General features: G+C 45.4%; 1 protein-coding gene across 1 annotated transcript in view; it reads left to right on the top strand.

Moving 5' to 3' along the window:
- Positions 1–19,295, top strand: part of GRM4 (glutamate metabotropic receptor 4) — a 228,306-nt gene that overhangs the window by 167,073 nt on the left and 41,938 nt on the right. The window lies entirely within an intron of this gene.

Here is a 19,295-nt window from a genome sequence, read left to right as displayed (position 1 = left end):
TGAATCCAATGTAAAATCGGGTCCCAGGGACCCGATTTACATTTCATTCAATCAAAAAATCGGGTCGAAAATCGGGTCGGTCGCGTCGATCGCATCGCATGCGACCAAATCGCATGCGATGCGATCGACCCAATTTTTCCGACACGACCACCCCGATGTAAATCGGTGTGGCCGTGCTAGGAAACAAGTACCGAAATTTCATAGATCCAGAATACTCATGCATAGTGATTCCCGGCCACAAGTCATAACACTTCTGGCTTCTAATTGGATACTGCCAGTAGTCTGTTAGAAGGTGGTAGAGCTCACAAATCCATCATTGTCTATCTATCTATCTATCTATCTATCTATCTATCTATCTATCTAGTCTGTTAGAAGGTGGTAGAGCTCACAAATCCATCATTGTCTATCTATCTATCTATCTATCTATCTATCTATCTATCTATCTATCTATCTATCTATATATATACACACACACACACACACACACACACACACACACACTGAGAAAGCACTCAATTGTGCGACCCCCTAATAAATAACTCTGTGTTGTAGAAAGGGCAAAATTCATACTCTGAGCCCAAGTAACTGACTGCACAGTTGGCAATGGCAAAGAGAAATATATATAATGACGGATACATAAGGTACACAGAGTTATGCATTGAAAATAAGGAAATAAATTGAACAGACAGAAATCCCTATGATGAATACATAAATGGACATAAATAGGGCTGTTAGACAAATTCACAATTTGAAACACAGACAGAATTGTATAATTAGTTTAAAAAAACATGGTTCCAAAGAAGAACAGGGCAGAAATAATGATTGTTAGACAGCACAGACAGATACCACAAAAAGCAAAGAGTGTTGAGTAAAATATTAATGGGAATAGAATAAAAAATAAATAAAAAACCAGCAACTTCTACGGTACTGTATGTCCTACAGCAACTAAGAGGAATCTGCCTCCCCCTCTTATAGAAACACAACAACGTGAGTTGTAATGGGGATGGTAATTGCACAAACCAATTAATTAATTATGAACACGTTTTTATATTAACAATATATGTACAGTATATACACTTAGTTTGAATTAAATATATAGTTATTTATAATAAAACAATAATGAAAAAAATAAAAAAAATAAAGTGATGTTAGATTAGAATATAGAATTCCAGTTGAGTAAACTGTCTTTAGAACAAATTAAATGAACCTTGTATAAATACTATAGGATATTTAGACTAATGATAAAATAGATGTACAACTACCTATACAGATGTATGCCTGTGCATCTAGCCACAATCTGCCACACAGTGGCATACTGTATGCCTGGCGCAAATAAGCAGGCAGGTCCTGTGCAAGTCAGCACATGATGCAATGTGAAGGGGCTAGGACCCACCAGGAACTCTGCTAAATAATTTGATATGCAACACTTGTAAATAAATCTGTGTGTGCCTGAGTCTGTGTATGAAGCACAAATTAACTTGACATACAAAAAGGCGCAGCCGCTGTGGATTAAGTGGCACAGAGAAATACAAGTGTCATACCGTGCTTTGCAAAACTGTTCACCCCCCCGTGGCTTTGTAGCTATTTTGTTACATTACAACCTGGAATTTAAATGTTTTTGTAATCTGAATTTTATGTGATGGATATGCACAAAATAGTCTAAGCTGGCGAAGTGAAATGAGAAATGTATTTATAAAAAAGAATAAAAAAAATAAATCGGAAAATTGGCATGTGCATGTGTATGCGTCCCCTTTGCTATGAAGCCTCTTAAAAGTTATTTTGCAATCAGTTACCTTCAGTCACATAATTAGTGAAATTAAGTCCACCTGTGTGCAATCTAAGTGTCATATGATCTGTCAGTATAAACACACATTTTGTGAAAGGCTCCAGAGGCTGCAACACCACTTAACAAGAGGCATCACACATAAAGACAAAGGAGCGCTCCAAACAAGTCAGGGACAAAGTTTTTGCGAAGTGCAAGTCAGGGTTGGGTTATAAAAAAATGGTACTTATTTCCTAGCACGGCGCCCGTCGGGTTGATCGCATGCCTTAAGTTTAAGGTACTTAAGGCATGTGATCGATGCAATGGACCCAATTTTATGTCAATCACCAGTGTATTTGCCGGTGAAAGACAAAATCGCGTTGATCGTGTCCATCGCGGCCCATTATAATGGGCAGCGACACGACCGACGCGATTTTCAAATAGAGAATAATATTATATTAGAAAATCGCGTTGATCGGGTCCATCATGGCCCATTATAATGGCCCGCGATGCGACCGACGCGATCAACCCGATTTTCCCATAGAGAATAATGTTAAATTATTTTTAAAGTTAAAATCGGGTTGATCAACCTGATTTTACATAGGGAACAATGGGAAATGGGCCAATATGGCCTATTTCTCATTGTATAGGGTTAGAAAGTATGATTAATGTCCCCCCATTGTTAACGCCACCCCACTATTGACGCCAACCCGAAGCGTGGCGAGCGGCGGTGGTACGCGTCCTCCGACCTTTTCATACCCGAAGCGTGGCGAGGGGACGCGTATACCTGTGAAGTTATGCGCGTCCCCTTGCGGGGCTCGCTGTGCTCACCACACTCGCCACGCTTCGGGCTCGGTGGCTCGCTGCGCTCGCCACACTATATAAGATCAACTCCACGCCGACGTGGATAGTGGGTGTATGAAAAGGTCAGAGGACGTGTACCGCCGCCCCTCATGGGCTTGCTGCGCTCGCCACGCTTCGGGTTGGCATCAATAGTGGGGTGGCGTTAACAATGGGGGGGCCAATTCAACCATCAGGGGGGGTTTGCTATTAAAATGGGGGGTTTGGGGGCTTTTTACATTGAAATCAATGTCAAATCGGGTCTCAGGGACCATTTTACATTGATTCCAATGTAAAAATCGATTTGGTTGGCATGCGATGCGATCAACGCAATTTTTCTGACCCGATCAATACAATCAAAATCGGGGGCGCCGTGCTAGGAAACAAGTACCAAAAAAATATCCAAATCTTTGATGATCCCCAGAGCACCATCAAATACATCATCTTTAAATGGAAAGAACATGGTACCACAACAAACTTGCCAAGAGAGGGTCACCCACCAAAACTCACAGACCGGGAAAGGAGGGCATTAATCATAGAGCCAGCACAGAGACCAAAGGTAACCCGGATGAAGGAGCTGCAGAGTTCCACAGCAGAGTGGGTGTATCTGCATATGAGACCACAATAAGCCGTACACTCCAGAGAGCTGGGCTTTATGGAAAAGTGGCAAGAAAAAAGCCATTACTTAGTGTTAAAAATAAAAAAAGCACATTTTGTGTTTGCCAAAAGGCATGTGGGCGACTCCCAAATCTATGGAGATAGGCGCTCTTGTCAGATAAGACTAAAATTTAACTTTTCGTCCACCAAGGAAAATGCTATGTCTGGCGCAAAACTAACAAATCCCATTGCCCCAAGAACACCATCCCACAGGGTGGTGGCAGCATCATGCTGTGGGAATGTTTTTTAACAGCACTGACTGGAATACTGATTTGACTTGAGGGAAAGATGGTTGGTGCTAAATACAGGGATATTCTTGAGCAAAACCCGTTTCAGTCTGTCTGTGATTTGAGCCTGGAATGGAGGTTTGCCTTCCAACAGCAATGATCCGAAGCGTACTGCTAAAGTAACCCTCAAGTGTTTTTTTGAGGAAATTTAAATGTGTTGGAATGGCCTAGTCAAAGCCCAGATCTCAATCCAATCGAGAATCTTTGGTCAGACTTGAAGATGTAAGGATTCTGGGAGTATCCCCGGTACCCTAACTCCGTTGCCTCTGACTGGAATCGACGGACGTGTGCGGTGCTAGGCTTCACCTGGGCCCGTCTCGGCTGAAGGGCGAATTAGGTCCGCCCCACTCCGCTACAGGCAGGTCTTAGGAAATGACAACACGTCCGCCGAGGCCAGGAGAGAACAAGGGGAACAAGCTAGCTAAATCCCTATACCGGGGAACTCCCAGAAGCCCAAAGAAGTAATAAGGCTGAGCAGGAGACACTGACTGGCAGCAGTGTATGTGAGATATAATATAATGAAATGGCAACAATGCTAATGAGATGTTATATAATAAAATGGCAACAATGCTAAGGAGATGTTATATAAAGAAGATGGCAACAATGCGAATGAGATGTTATATAAAGAGAATGGCAACAATGCTAATGAGATGTTATATAAAGAAATGGCAATAATGCCCAGTGACACCGTGTGTCAAAACTGCGTAAGGAGATAGACAGGGTAACCCCTGACTTATCTGAGAAGATGACGGAGTCCCAGAGGCACTTGCAGATCTCTTGGGCTGATGAGTGTACAGCGGGGCAGAAGCTGAATCCCAGGCACAGCAGGACCAAACCAGGCAAGGCAGGACAGGCGTGGAACAACAGGAGGCTTCCGACAGAAACCAGGACCAGGAACACACTCAGACATAGACTGACTGAACGCTATAACCGGCGTCTGTCTGAGAGAGACGCCGGCTTATATTTTGAATTTGCCGCCCCCTGCGTGACATCACATCCGGTCCGTCCTGCAGAGTCTTCCCCCTGCAGAGACGGCCGCGGCAGAAGTTTGGGGCGTTGCCTAGCAACGTCCCAGAAGCCTTCCAGTAACGCGTCCCAGGAAGATGGCCGCCGTCCTAGCAGCGCAGATGCTGCTGACGGATTAGGACGGCGGCGGTGCCTGGGACGGCACCTAACAGTACCCCCCCCTTGAGGAGGGGTCAAGGGACCCCCAACTCTGGGTTTATGGGGAAATTCTTCAAAAAAATTCTTCTTGAGGGTAGGAGCGTGGAGCTCGTGGTCCGGGATCCAGGATCTCTCCTCCGGGCCATACCCTTGCCAATGAACCAAAAATTTGAGCTGATTGCGAGTCACCTTGGAATCAAGAATCTTTTCAATAATGAACTCCTTGTGACCTTGGACAAGGATAGGTGCAGGTCCCTTGCGCCTGGGCTGAGATGCCTGCTTAAAAAGAGAGCAATGGAACGTATTGTGAATTTTCATGGCCCGGGGCAGTTGGAGCTTAAAAGCCACGGGGTTGATTTGACTGATGATTCTAAAAGGACCAATAAAGCGGGCCCAAGTTTCTGAGAGACCTGGCGAATTTTAATGTTCCGGGTAGAAAGAAAAACCCAGTCTCCCACTCTAAAAGAGCAAGGCCTCCTGTTACGATCAGAGAACCGTTTGGCAGAAGCCGAAGAGGCAAGAAGAGCCTTATGAACCTTGCTCCAAATAAGCCTCCTCTGAGATAACCAAGAACCACCCCCGGAAGATCCGGGATCAAAAGAATTGGCTCTGGGATGTTGACCAGAGACACAGAAAAAAGGAGACATTCTCGAAGCAGAATGCCATGCATTATTATATGCAAACTCTGCGAAAGGCAGATGCTCCGACCAATTGTTCTGACACTTGGAAACATAACATCTTAAAAATTGCTCAAGGTTTTGATTGACTCTTTCAGTCTGTCCATTCAACTGGGGATGATACCCAGAAGATGGACTGAGACTGATGCCTAAAGCTGCACAGAGGAACTTCCAAAACCTGGCGACAAACTGCACACCCCTATCCGAGACAATATCCGTGGGGAGGCCATGGAGGCGAAATATATGCAGCAAGAATAATGCAGCTAGTTTCTGAGCGGAAGGGAGACCGACCAGGGGAACAAAATGCGCCATTTTGCTGAAACGGTCCACAACCACCCAGATGGTATCATGACCAGAGGAAGAAGGCAAATCTACAATAAAATCCATGGAGATATGGGTCCATGGCCTCTCCGGACAAGATAAAGGAAGAAGTTGACCCGTGGGGGGGGTGCGGAGGGACTTGTTTTTGGCACAAACCTCGCAAGACTTGACAAAAGATTCCACATCCCCTCTCATTGATGGCCACCATACAGAACGAGAAATAAATTCAATGTCTTGGAACAACCAGGATGGCCTGCGGTCTTGACCGTATGAAACTCAGCAAGAACCTTCCCTCGGAGTCTGGAGGGGACAAACAATCTCCCTGAGGGGGTAAGGTCAGGTGCCTCTGTTTGTGCCCGCAGGACTTTATCTAAAAGTGTTTGCGCAATACCAACATAAATCCTAGAAGAGGGAATAATGGTCTCCAGCGCTGATTCCTTGTCCTGAAGACCCAAAAAACTCCTGGACAAGGCGTCCGCCTTGACATTTCGGGAACCTGGCCTAAAGGTGATACGAAAATTAAACCGAGCAAAGAATAACGCCCACCTTGCCTGACGGGCATTTAGTCTCTTGGCATCCTGAAGATAAGAGAGGTTTTTATGATCAGTAAAAATGGTCACCTGAAATTTGGCTCCATCCAGCCAGTGCCGTCATTCTTCCAGAGCGCATTTTATGGCCAGAAGTTCCCTGTTCCCCACATCGTAATTCCGCTCCGCGGACGAGAACTTACGTGAATGGAAGGAACAAGGGTGTAATAGACCATCCTTAGAATCTACCTGTGACAACACAGCCCCTATGCCAATTTCGGAGGCATCTACCTCTAAAATAAAAGGGCGGTCAGGATCTGGATGACGTAGGATCCGGGCAGATACAAAGGCCTCTTTGAGAAGACGAAAAGAATTGTGGACTTCTGTGGACCAGAGAGCGGGATCTGCCCCCTTCTTGGCGAGTGCAACGATGGGTGCAACTATATCTGAAAACGCAGGAATGAACCTGCGATAGTAGTTCGCGAACTCCAAAAACCTCTGGACTGCTTTCAGAGTGGTGGGCTGCACCCAATCCAGGATAGCCTGAACCTTGGCAGGATCCATATAGAAGCCCTCCGGAGAAATAACATAGCCAAGGAAAGAAATACTCTGGACCTCGAACTCACACTTTTCGAGTTTAGCATAAAGACAGTTTTCTCTGAGTCTCTGTAAAACCCTCTTAACATGTACCCTATGTTGCTCCAAAGAAGAAGAAAAAATCAAAATATCGTCCAGATAAACGACCACAAAAATCCCCAAAAAATCCCGAAGGACGTCATTAATAAAGTCTTGAAAGACTGCAGGGGCATTGGCCAGCCCAAAGGGCATCACAAGGTATTCATAATGACCAGTGTGGGTGTTAAAAGCGGTCTTCCACTCATCCCCTGCTTTGATTCTAATCAAATTATACGCGCCTCGGAGATCTATCTTAAAAAAAACCGTGGCAGAGCGTAATTGATCAAACAAGACGGAAATCAAAGGCAACGGATAAGAGTTCTTTACAGAGATTAGGTTAAGCTGTCTGTAATCCATACACGGACGTAAGGTACCATCTTTTTTACCGACAAAGAAAAACCCCGCCCCCACCGGAGATTTTGAGGGACGAATAAAGCCCTTTTTCAAGTTGTCGGCTATATACTCCTCCATAGCTTTAGCTTCGGGTAAGGACAATGCATACAAACGACCCTTGGGTAACTTAGCCTGAGGAAGGAGACTGATGGCACAGTCATAAGGTCGATGGGGAGGTAAGGTCTCCGCCTCTTTCTTGGAAAAGACATCAGAAAAAGAAACATATGGAGCAGGGAGCAGGGGATTGGCGAGACTAGAAACCCTGACAGGGAGTTGCAGGCAGGAGTCAGCGCATGTCACACCCCACCGCAACAGCTCCCCAGTCCGCCAATTGAAATGAGGGTTATGTAACCTTAACCACGGTAACCTCAACACCACAGGAGCTAAGGGACTGTGAATAACAAGGAATTCTAACCTCTCGGAGTGGGTGGAGCCTATGCTTAGGTCTAAGGGCACAGTGCGATGTAAAATAAGACCCTTGGGAAGGAGACTGCCATCCAAGCCAAAAACAGACAACTCAGAGGGAAGAGAGACTAATGGAATGGCAAGATCCTGAACCAGGCGAGAATCGATGAAATTCCCGGCTGCCCCACTATCCACAAAGGCCTGGGATTCCCACCGTTGAACCCCGAGACCCAAACAAATACATAAGAGAAGAGAATTATGGGGGAGACAAACGGGACTGACCTAAAAGGATTCCTCCCCTAACCCCTAGGCCCTGGCGTTTCCCGGACGCTCTGGACATGTGCCCACAAGGTGCCCTTTACCCCCACAATACAAACATAAACCTAGGGAGCGACGACGGGCCTTCTCCTGGTTCGATAGGCGAGATGCACCAATTTGCATTGGTTCTTCAGACCCGCCCGCCAGGTCACCTCCTGTCTCGGCAAGAGGATAGGAGGGTAACTCTCGCTCGGAGCGCCTCTCCCTGATGCGTCTATCAATGCGGACCACCAACTGCATCAAATCATCGAGAGAGGCTGCCGCCGGATACTGTACCAGGAAATCTTTTACCTGATCTGCTAGGCCAAGACGGAATTGGCTCCGCAGCGCAGGGTTATTTCAAGTGGTATCCCCAGCGTAGCGTCGGAATTCGGAGCAGTAGGCCTCTGCAGTACGGCGACCTTGTTTCAAAGCCCGAATGTGAGCCTCGGCGGAGGCTGCTTTATCAGGATCATCATAAAGCACCCCCATAGCTGTGAAAAAAGTATCCACAGAACTGAGCTCAGGACTGTCTGCCCCTAAACCAAAGGCCCATGTTTGTGGATCCCCTTGGAGTAGGGAGACAACCAACCCGACCCTCTGCATTTCTGAGCCTGAGGAAATGGGCCGGAGACGGAAATATAGTTTGCAACTCTCCCTAAAATTAAAAAACTATTTCCTGAAAATCGATCGGGAAGATTCATCTTAGGTTCTTTGATGGGTTGAGCACTACCCGGGACTACTCTCCTAACCTCCTCCTGTGTCTCTACACGTAGGGACAACTCCACCATCTGCTGCGTGAGGAGACGAACCTGATCTGAGAGTACTTGAGCTGGACCCCCTGCAGAGGGATCCATGACGGATGAAAAAACACAAGACACCCGGGCACAACAACTGAGTACAAGGAGATCCTCCAGAACAGCTGGGGGATCGTGGGTGGCCGGTTATAATGTAAGGATTCTGGGAGTATCCCCGGTACCCTAACTCCGTTGCCTCTGACTGGAATCGACGGACGTGTGCGGTGCTAGGCTTCACCTGGGCCCGTCTCGGCTGAAGGGTGAATTAGGTCCGCCCCACTCCGCTACAGGCAGGTCTTAGGAAATGACAACACGTCCGCCGAGGCCAGGAGAGAACAAGGGGAACAAGCTAGCTAAATCCCTATACCGGGGAACTCCCAGAAGCCCAAAGAAGTAATAAGGCTGAGCAGGAGACACTGACTGGCAGCAGTGTATGTGAGATATAATATAATGAAATGGCAACAATGCTAATGAGATGTTATATAATAAAATGGCAACAATGCTAAGGAGATGTTATATAAAGAAGATGGCAACAATGCGAATGAGATGTTATATAAAGAGAATGGCAACAATGCTAATGAGATGTTATATAAAGAAATGGCAATAATGCCCAGTGACACCGTGTGTCAAAACTGCGTAAGGAGATAGACAGGGTAACCCCTGACTTATCTGAGAAGATGACCGAGTCCCAGAGGCACTTGCAGATCTCTTGGGCTGATGAGTGTACAGCGGGGCAGAAGCTGAATCCCAGGCACAGCAGGACCAAACCAGGCAAGGCAGGACAGGCGTGGAACAACAGGAGGCTTCCGACAGAAACCAGGACCAGGAACACACTCAGACATAGACTGACTGAACGCTATAACCGGCGTCTGTCTGAGAGAGACGCCGGCTTATATTTTGAATTTGCCGCCCCCTGCGTGACGTCACATCCGGTCCGTCCTGCAGAGTCTTCCCCCTGCAGAGACGGCCGCGGCGGAAGTTCGGGGCGTTGCCTAGCAACGTCCCCGAAGCCTTCCAGTAACGCGTCCCAGGAAGATGGCCGCCGTCCTAGCAGCGCAGATGCTGCTGACGGATTAGGACGGCGGCGGTGCCTGGGACGGCGCCTAACAGAAGATTGCTGTTCACAAGCAGAAACCATAAAACAAGAAGAAGCTGGAGCAGTTTTACCTTGAGGAATGGGCAAAAATCCCAGTGGCAAGACGTGGCAAGCTCAGAGAGACTTATCCTAAGTGACATGCAGGTGTAATTGCCGCAAAGGGTAGCTCTAAAAAGTACTGACTTTAAGGGGGGGTGAATACTTGTGCATGCTAAAGTTTTCTGTTATTTTGTACTATTTGTTGTTTGAAGATTTATTTTTTATTTTTATTGTGAACCACAGTTGTAGGCATGTTCTGTGAATTAAATTATGCAAGCCTTCAAATACATAAAAAATGGCAATGGGGGGGGGGGGGGGGGGGATATTATTGCAAGACACTGTATATGAGTCTCTTACATCACATTTGGACTAAGATGCATTTTCAGCAAAAGATACTAAAAAGATGCTAGCAAAGTTTCACAAGATATGGTGCACCAAGAGGGGCATTTTGCCACAGCAGCAGCAAAGATTTATGATGACACTGTACACTGTGTTCCTTTAAGGTGGATGGGGAAATGTGCATCACTGCCTTCCACTTGTTATTCATGAATTTCTTCTGCAGTCATTGTTCAGTATGAACACAGTCTGCCCTTACTGAGATTCAGTCATATTACACTCAAATTGAAAAGGAGCTGTTAGCACTATTGTAGTCTTTGCTTGTCAAACGTTTCACAAGTTAATCTCTTGACGTCCAGTGCCAGTTGAGACAGACAGTCTCTGGTGGCGCCCCCATTTTGGTAATACAAACAGGGTTGTTGTTTTTTTTTTAAAGCAACCAGTATTTACCCTTCACAGAAACAAAATAACCCACCCAAATCTAAATCTCTCTGCCGTTTACATCCCCCCCGCAGTGCACATGGATTTGTCCATTTGAGAAGGATTTTGCCTTTGCGAGTGAATCATAAAAGGGGCCTATACCTCACACCATCATGCCCATTTACCCATTATGCCTCACACCATCATGCCCGTAAAATTATGCCTCACACCGTCATGCCCATTGCATATTATGCCTCACACCATCATGCCCATGACACATTATGCCTCACACGATCATCATGCCCATTACACATTATGCCAGCCAACATCATGTCCATTACACATTATGCCTCACACCCTCATGCCCATTGCATATTATGCCTCACACCATCATGCCCATTACACATTATGCCTCACACTATCATCATGCCCATTACACATTATGCCAGCCACCATCATGCCCATTACACTTTATGCCTCACACCCTCATTCCCATTAAATCAATTTACCAAATATGATAGTAACTGAGATTCTACACACTCACACACACACACACACACTATATATATATATATATATATATATATATATCTCAGAGCCAGTATACATATAGACACAGACATTTACTAAGTTGAGACTGGAGACTCCTCCCCCTTTCCATGGGTTGCTGTGCGGACACATTCGATGATTTGCACATTCGCAAAGTCGTTCGCACAGGGGGGGGGTGGGATGGAGGCGGGCAAGGGGCATTCACATGGGGATGCCCAGCATTTCCTGGGTGTACCCACAAAAACACTGGGTACGCCCAGGAAAATGCTGGGCATCACCATGCGAACGCAGGCGGGCAGCTGCCTTCCAGGGGTTGGCGGATGACATAACAGGACATCAGTCGCCACCCCCCCCAATCGCAGACCTGGATGGCGCAAATATAGGTCAGTCAAGACTGACTTATATTTGCGAACAGGGGAAATATAATTAGATGGTCGGCGACCATGGAATGATTTCACCTTGTACGCTCAACTGCGATTGGATGTTTATGTAAATCATCCATTCATAAAGCTGCGGTAATATAGACGGCAGCGCGGGGGATGGACATCCGCTTGCTCGGCGGGCGGCTTTATAATCCATGTTAGTGTAGAGATGAATGACTTAGAATTCCACAAAGTTACCACACAAAATCCACTTAGGCAACAGATAATTCCAAAAATACAGTACCTATAATTCATTTTACCTGACAATCACAGATGACGTGATAAGATAGATATTGTTTCATCTTATCTGGCATTCTTTAGATACTTGCCTGATATGAGAAACAAATGGTTAGTTGCTTAATTCATATGCCACGAAAATCCCGATTTTTGCTTTTGCTCTTCAGAGGTGTGTCTGCTAACAAGAAGTATACTTCTCTATGTCATACTCTGCTCAATATACTGTATCAAATGTAAATATGCACAATTTAGGGATTTTTAGTGAAGCTTTTAATCACATAAATTAAAGGCGCAAACTGTGTCTCATTAAAAGTATAGAACATGATAGGAAGTCAGACTTGTGTAAGCTGGCATAAAACGCAAGCACTTTTGTGGTGTGGTTATGGTTGTGTGCCCCATCCAACAAGGAATGCCCCAAGTGCAGTTTTCCAAAACACGACCTACTGCTGAAGCATTACATACATTTTCACATCAGCTCAAATGTAAATCAACTTCCATGGGGTTTAACAAAATCCATTTCTATTTGAAATTATTTGGATACTGCATACAGTATAACCTAGTTGTTTTTTGTGTAAAGGGATTTTTGTGGTGGGGTTAGAATGGTGGGGAATGGTGTATATTTGTATGAACTTTAAGTTTTGATGCAATGTTATTTCTTATGTTGTTGCCCTTCCAGCAAGTGAGGCATAGCCCAACGGAAAGCAATGCTCTTACGCAGCCTCTAGTAGTGCAATGTCAATTGGGTAGCATTTCCCTTTGAGAACGACGGGATTGTCTCTACCTCAGGAGAATACCTGGTCTCCATCTCAGGGAGGAGCTAGTAGTGCATAACCAATTAAGAAGCAGTGGTTCTGCTCAATTCTGTTTGTAGTGAGGTGGTTTACCTTCATCCCACTTATTTAAATACTATTATTTGCCTGTTGTCAAGGTTGTTACTGCTTTCACATCACCCTTTATTACCAATTCTAGAAAATCAATACAGTTTGCTGTGAACTCTTCAATCACATTTCAGTAGTTCTTGTCTTTATTTATAGTTGGTTGTTAAGTTAGTTTTATGGAATAATAAATCCAGTGGGTGACATTCACAGTTGGGAGCTTCTCCCTTTGAACCTTAATTGCAATAATGTTGTCTTCCTTGTTTGAATTCTTTCACATTATTTTATATATTTATTAACAGTTTCTTATATAGTGCAGCATATTCCACTTTACAATAGGAGACAGTAATACAACAAACTTAGTATGTACAGACAGTCAAAGGTATATTGGCCCTGCTCGCAAGCTTACAATCTAGGGAAATAGGCATTGATACATAATGATAGATATTCTTTATTGCATAAAGTTCAACAGAATGCAAAGGTTCCTGCTGTGTTGTAAGATACGGTGACCCAGCAGTTTGGCCAAGGGTCAGGAGGATTGAAAATGTGAAAAAGAAAGAGAGGATATGTGAGGACTGTACAGTGGGGATGTGATTGGATAGGAATGGTATATGAAGGTTGATCTGATTGGATAGGAATGGTATATGAAGGTTATGTGGCTGGTTCTGGAATTTGATAAGCTTGCCTGATGAGATGAGTTTTCAAGGAACACATAGAGTTTTACTCTGAAATCTCCTCTAAAGATTTGTCTACCTATCGACGTCTTGTGAGCACCTGATATGAATTGGTTTTCAGCTCAATGTTATAAAATAGTCACTGCCCCCATAGCGTCTATACTTTCTGCAATCTTTCACTCTTTGATTGAGCTTCCATTGAAGCCAAAATTACCATTCACTAGCCAAAGAAACATGCCAGTCTATGTACAATAACTAATTGATTATTTGTTAAATGTGGACATGAAGCTTTACCTCCGGCTTTCAGGATGCAGATAATATGTATAAAGTTATAGATCTCATTCATTTGACTAATGAATAGACAATTCCCTCAAACATTCTTGCTCTGAAGAAGGTGTTTGGCAGAATAGCTTTTATTATGATGAAAAAACATTAAAGATTATGGACTTATGGATTTTGGATAGGTTATGGATCAAAAATTTGGCAGTGTCTAGTTCAGTGATGGCTAACTTTGACACTCCAGCTGTTGTTGAAATACACATCCCAGCATGCCCTACTACAGTTTTACTATTTGGCCATGCGAAAACTGATGCAGGACATGCTGGGATGTGTAGTTCAACAACAGCTGGAGTTTCAATTTTAGCCATCACTGGTCTAGGTAGACAGTCAATGAGTGGACACTAGAAGGTCAACATGCACAAGGGCAATATTGACAAAAGGTCGATACAAGCAAACGTTCAACATGGGAAAGGTTAACAAGTGAAAATGTTGACATGAGTTTTTCAGGTTTTTTGTGTCAATGTTGACACTTTTTAGTTTATCTAGTTTACCGCCTACCCTTGTCATGCTCCAAGCCAGCTTCCCTGCTCTGCTTGGCATCGACCTTTTGTCAATGTTGTCCTTATGCATGTAGACCTTTGGTGTCGACCTATTGACTGTTGACCTAGACATTGCCGACCTATTATTCAGATCCTGAACTAGTGGTATATAAAGGCTGTAGGTCGTGGGTGGTAACCTGATGTTTTGTTGGAGTTTCCAGTAAAAAGGTAGGCATATACATGCGTTTCCAAGGAGGGTGTGTGACGTCAGCTCCAGTCTCGATCAGACTGTCTGTCACAGAGTTATGCGCAACAGCACAGACTGGGAAAATACTTAGATGAGTTGCTTAGGGATTTGAAGCTGGCCGGCAATTGGTGATATCATTCACAGGCTTGTACAGGGTGGGTTTTCACTCTTTCTGGGTGGCAGCGATCTAATAGCAAGCCTCTGCCAATTTGCACAGCAGCAATCAGGTCTGAATCAGGCCCATAGTATCTTGAGGTATGTTGCTCATTTTATTGTGTTCTTTTATGTCATGTTCATATTTTCTCATGGAAATTACAGCATTTGGGGACACTTATAGATTATTACATCAACGGGTACTTGTTTCCTAGCACGCCCACGATTTAGATTGTAGTACTTCTTATACAATCGCATCGTATCGCATACAATATAGCGGCATGCGATGCATGCGATGCGATTTTTAATTGTACAAGCACCCTGATGGGTGCTTTCAATGTTAAATGCACCCCCATTGCCAACGCCACCCCCACTATCAACGCCAACCCGAAGCGTGGCGTATGCAGCGAGCCCGCAAGGGGCGGCGGTATGAGTCGTCTGACCTTTTCATACCCCCAGTTGATTTTAGATAGTGTGGCGAGCCCGAAGCGTGGCGAGCGCAGCGCGCCCCGCGAGGGGACACGGATTACTTTACATGTATTCCGCGTCCGCTCGCCACGCTTCGGGCTCGTATTCTGTGTCCCATTGGGCGCCGTGCAATGAAACAAGTACCCATCAACGTATTAGCTCCAATCTTGCAATGGCTATGTTTATAGACTGTGTGGAACCAATAGGTGTCTTAATAAGAGAGTAACTGTATCAGTTGGTTTATTCACAATTAGCATAGCTTTGTTTGTCTGTACTAGAGAATTTACTATTATCTTTGTAGCTTCAAATGGGGTGCCATTAATGTTGCCAACTGTCAGTAGTTTAACAACCTGGCTGGTAAAAATTATGCCAATGTTATTAATAAAGCCAAACATTCAGATGCACCAAAAAGCCCCCTTGGGTTGGGGCAACTTATGCTGCTTTCACACCGCAAAACCTGATCTGACCCGGTTTTTGAAACATTTCTTAAAACGGGTCAAAGCAGGTTAAACCCATTTCACATCGCATTTCACTGAGGTCCCGCTCTGTGCATATCTAATGAGCGTTACCCAGCACAGTGAATATTTAATAAGTGGGTCCCTGTCCCCTGCATATCGAATGAGCGGGACCCGCTCCTTGCAGTGAATATTTAATGAGTGGGTCCCCTGCATATATAATGAGGGGGCTCCCTCATCAAATATTCACTGCGCGGAGTGGGTCCCGTTCATTCCATATGCAGGGGGCGGGAACACAGTCATTAAATATTCACTGCACTGGGTCCCGCTCATTAGATATGCACAGAGCGGGACCAGTTTGTGCTCACTACTGACTGGGTCCTAAATACCCTTTCAGACCCGTTCAGACTGCAAAAAAACAGGTCTCAAACAGGTAGGAACCTGCTTTTTTACCGTTTCCACATACTGTTTTTTTGTAAACGGTAAATTTCAGACCACACACGTTTTGAAACGGTAAAAAAACATCAAAATACTGGGTAATATGTGCGGTCTGGAAGAGGCAGTAGTGACATGAGCAGGGGCGGATTGGCCCACCGGGAAACCGGGCTGTTTCCCGGTGGGCCGGCATATTTTTAGAGTAAAGGGCTGCCTCCCTGCTTAACAGGGCCGGCGGCATCTCCGTGTATTTTGCCCTGTTTAAAGATGGCCGCGGCCGGCCTCTAGTTGTTCCACAGACCACAGGAGCTGGTATCCCCGCCCCCCTACTTCCGACGGGGTCACTAGTTGGTCCTCCTCCCGGCCAGCCGTTGCCGTACGGAACGCTGGTGTTACAATGGCGACGCCCATGAACCAGGCTGTGGGTCCTCAGCAACCCGCGGGTGGCGGCGCCCCAGGACCCCAGCTCGTCCCCAGTGGCAGACACCAGCAGCAGCTCGGTCTCCCGCAGCAACAGCAGGACTTCGACCCGGTGCAGACAGTCTTTACCTCATCCGTAGTGAGCGCAATCTTCCGTACATTATTTATTTCTGTATATTTAGAAATAAATTTGTACTTTTTTTTTATTTCTGACCTACAGTAGCCTATCTACTTGTGAGTGGGAGCTGCACAGTCTTTTTGACTTTTTATATATATATATAATGGCATCAGGGTGTGCGGCATATGTATAATGGGCATCAGGGTGTGCGGCATATGTATAATGGGCATCATGGTGTGCGGCATATGTATAATGGGCATCAGGGTGTGCGGCATATGTATAATGGGCATCAGGGTGTGCGGCATATGTATAATGGGCATCACAGTGTGAGGCATATGTATAATGGGCATCACGGTGTGCGGCATATGTATAATGGGCATCACGGTGTGCGGCATATGTATAATGGGCATCAGGGTGTGCGGCATATGTATAATGGGCATCACGGTGTGCGGCATATGTATAATGGGCATCACGGTGTGCGGCATATGTATAATGGGCATCACGGTGTGTGGCATATGTATAATGGGCATCACGGTGTGTGCCATATGTATAATGGGCATCACGGTGTGTGCCATATGTATAATGGGCATCACGGTGTGCAGCATATGTATAATGGGCATCAGGGTGTGCGGCATATGTATAATGGAGCATCACGGTGTGCGGCATATGTATAATGGACATTACGGTATGCGGCATATGTATAATGGGCATCACGGTGTGCGGCATATGTATAATGGGCATCTGGGTGTGCGGCAAATGTATAATGAACATCACGGTGTGAGGCATATGTATAATGGGCATCACGGTGTGTGGCATATGTATAATGGGCATCACGGTGTGCGGCATATGTATAATGGGCATCTGGGTGTGACATATGTATAATGGGCATCAGGGTGTGTGGCATATGTATAATGGGCATCTGGGTGTGTGGCAAATGTATAATGAACATCACGGTGTGCGGCATATGTATAATGGGCATCACGGTGTGTCATATGTATAATGGGCATACGGTGTGCGGCATATGTATAATGGGCATCACGGTGTGCGGCATATGTATAATGGGCATCACGGTGTGTGGCATATGTATAATGGGCATCACAGTGTGTGGCATATGTATAATGGGCATCACGGTGTGCGGCATATGTATAATGGGCATACTGTGTGCTGCATATGTATAATGGGCATACGGTGTGAGTCATATGTATTATGCGCATCAGGGTGTGCGGCATATGTATAATGGGCATCACGGTGTGCGGCATATGTATAATGGGCATCACGGTGTGTGGCATATGTATAATGGGCATCACGGTGTGCGGCATATGTATAATGGGCATCACGGTGTGCGGCATATGTATAATGGGCATCACTGTCTCCCCTCCCTGCATCCTCCACCACTTATTGACTCCCCTCCCTGCATACTCTGCATTCCCCCTCCTACCCTGCATCCTGTGCCACCATGCCCCCCTTACACTCCCTCCCCCCTCCCTCCCTGTATCCTCTTCCACCCTGCCACTCTACTCTCACCCCTCGTCACCCTACATTACCAACCCCTCTCACCCTGCGTCTTCTCATTCCGTTGCATAATGTGAACTTTAGCTTTTTTTTAAACTCAGCGGCAAATTGGGCGTGGCCTCATTTAAATAGGCCACACCCCATATTGATAGGCCACGCCCCACCAAAAAAATCGGGCGCTCCTTCGGCGCGCAACAACACACCCCCGCATTATAGCTGCATCAAGATATTTCCCGGGCTGGTTTTAATTCCCAATCCGCCCCTGGACATGAGTGTTTTTGTTGCTCCTAATGTGCATTTTATTCATATAAATAAAGAATTAAGAGTGACAGAATTACATTACTAGATTACACTGATGACTTTTATGTGTAACATTTGTACCTTTGTGTGACTAAATCTGTGTTTAAAAGGGCTTCCTTGTGAACAGAAGCAACTTCTGTCAAGTTAGGTTGTGTTAATATGCGACCTAATGTCTTAGTACACTAGTGGCATTTTGCTGATAAGATGCAAAATGTAAAAATACGGTATACAACTCCTCTCGTAGCTTCTCAAGTCACACCGAGCATCTAAAGTCATATGGCATAAATGCAAGGTGACTGTATGAGGACACAGGTATACTGTAATAGTGAGAGGAAGATTACTATTTTTTCAGGAACAGGGGGAAAATTTACACAGCAGCATTTTCCAACGCTGCCACATTTTTGGCAAATTGATTTAAAGGGCAATAATATTAAATGCAAAATTAGGCATACTTTCTATTTAATTGTATTGCCCCTTTAAATTCAGCAACTGAAGCCACTGAAGGTGGGGCTTTGTAAAGCTATGCTTAGTCAGTTTACCCCAATGTGTCTATCTTGGGCACCACTTGAATGAGGAATGCTTTTGCCAACAAATAAAGGGGATGATTCAGACCTGCTCACTGTGCGCCAAATTCCACCCCCACCCCCATCTGATGTAAGGGCTTTGTGAAGGCACAGATATGCGCATGTGTAAAGTCTGGGAGTGACCGCCTTTGGCCAGTTTAACACTCGCCAGGGCGTGTGCTCTGGGATGGGTGGGTGGGCGCAGGTGGGAACGTTCCGGGGCCAATGCAGGCATTTTCAATGCCTGCCTGGGGTGGGCAACATGACATCAGCGCCTGCCCTGCATTCAGCCATCTCCGGCCAGAATAAAAGTCGGTCTACACTGACTTTTATTAGCGATAGGGAGAAAAATCATT

Source organism: Crinia signifera, chromosome 2 (genome assembly GCF_055691185.1).
Source record: "Crinia signifera chromosome 2, ASM5569118v1, whole genome shotgun sequence".
Lineage (NCBI taxonomy): Eukaryota > Metazoa > Chordata > Amphibia > Anura > Myobatrachidae > Crinia > Crinia signifera.
The sequence above is the reverse complement of the archived record's forward strand: the minus strand, read 5'-3'. Positions and strand labels throughout refer to the sequence as shown.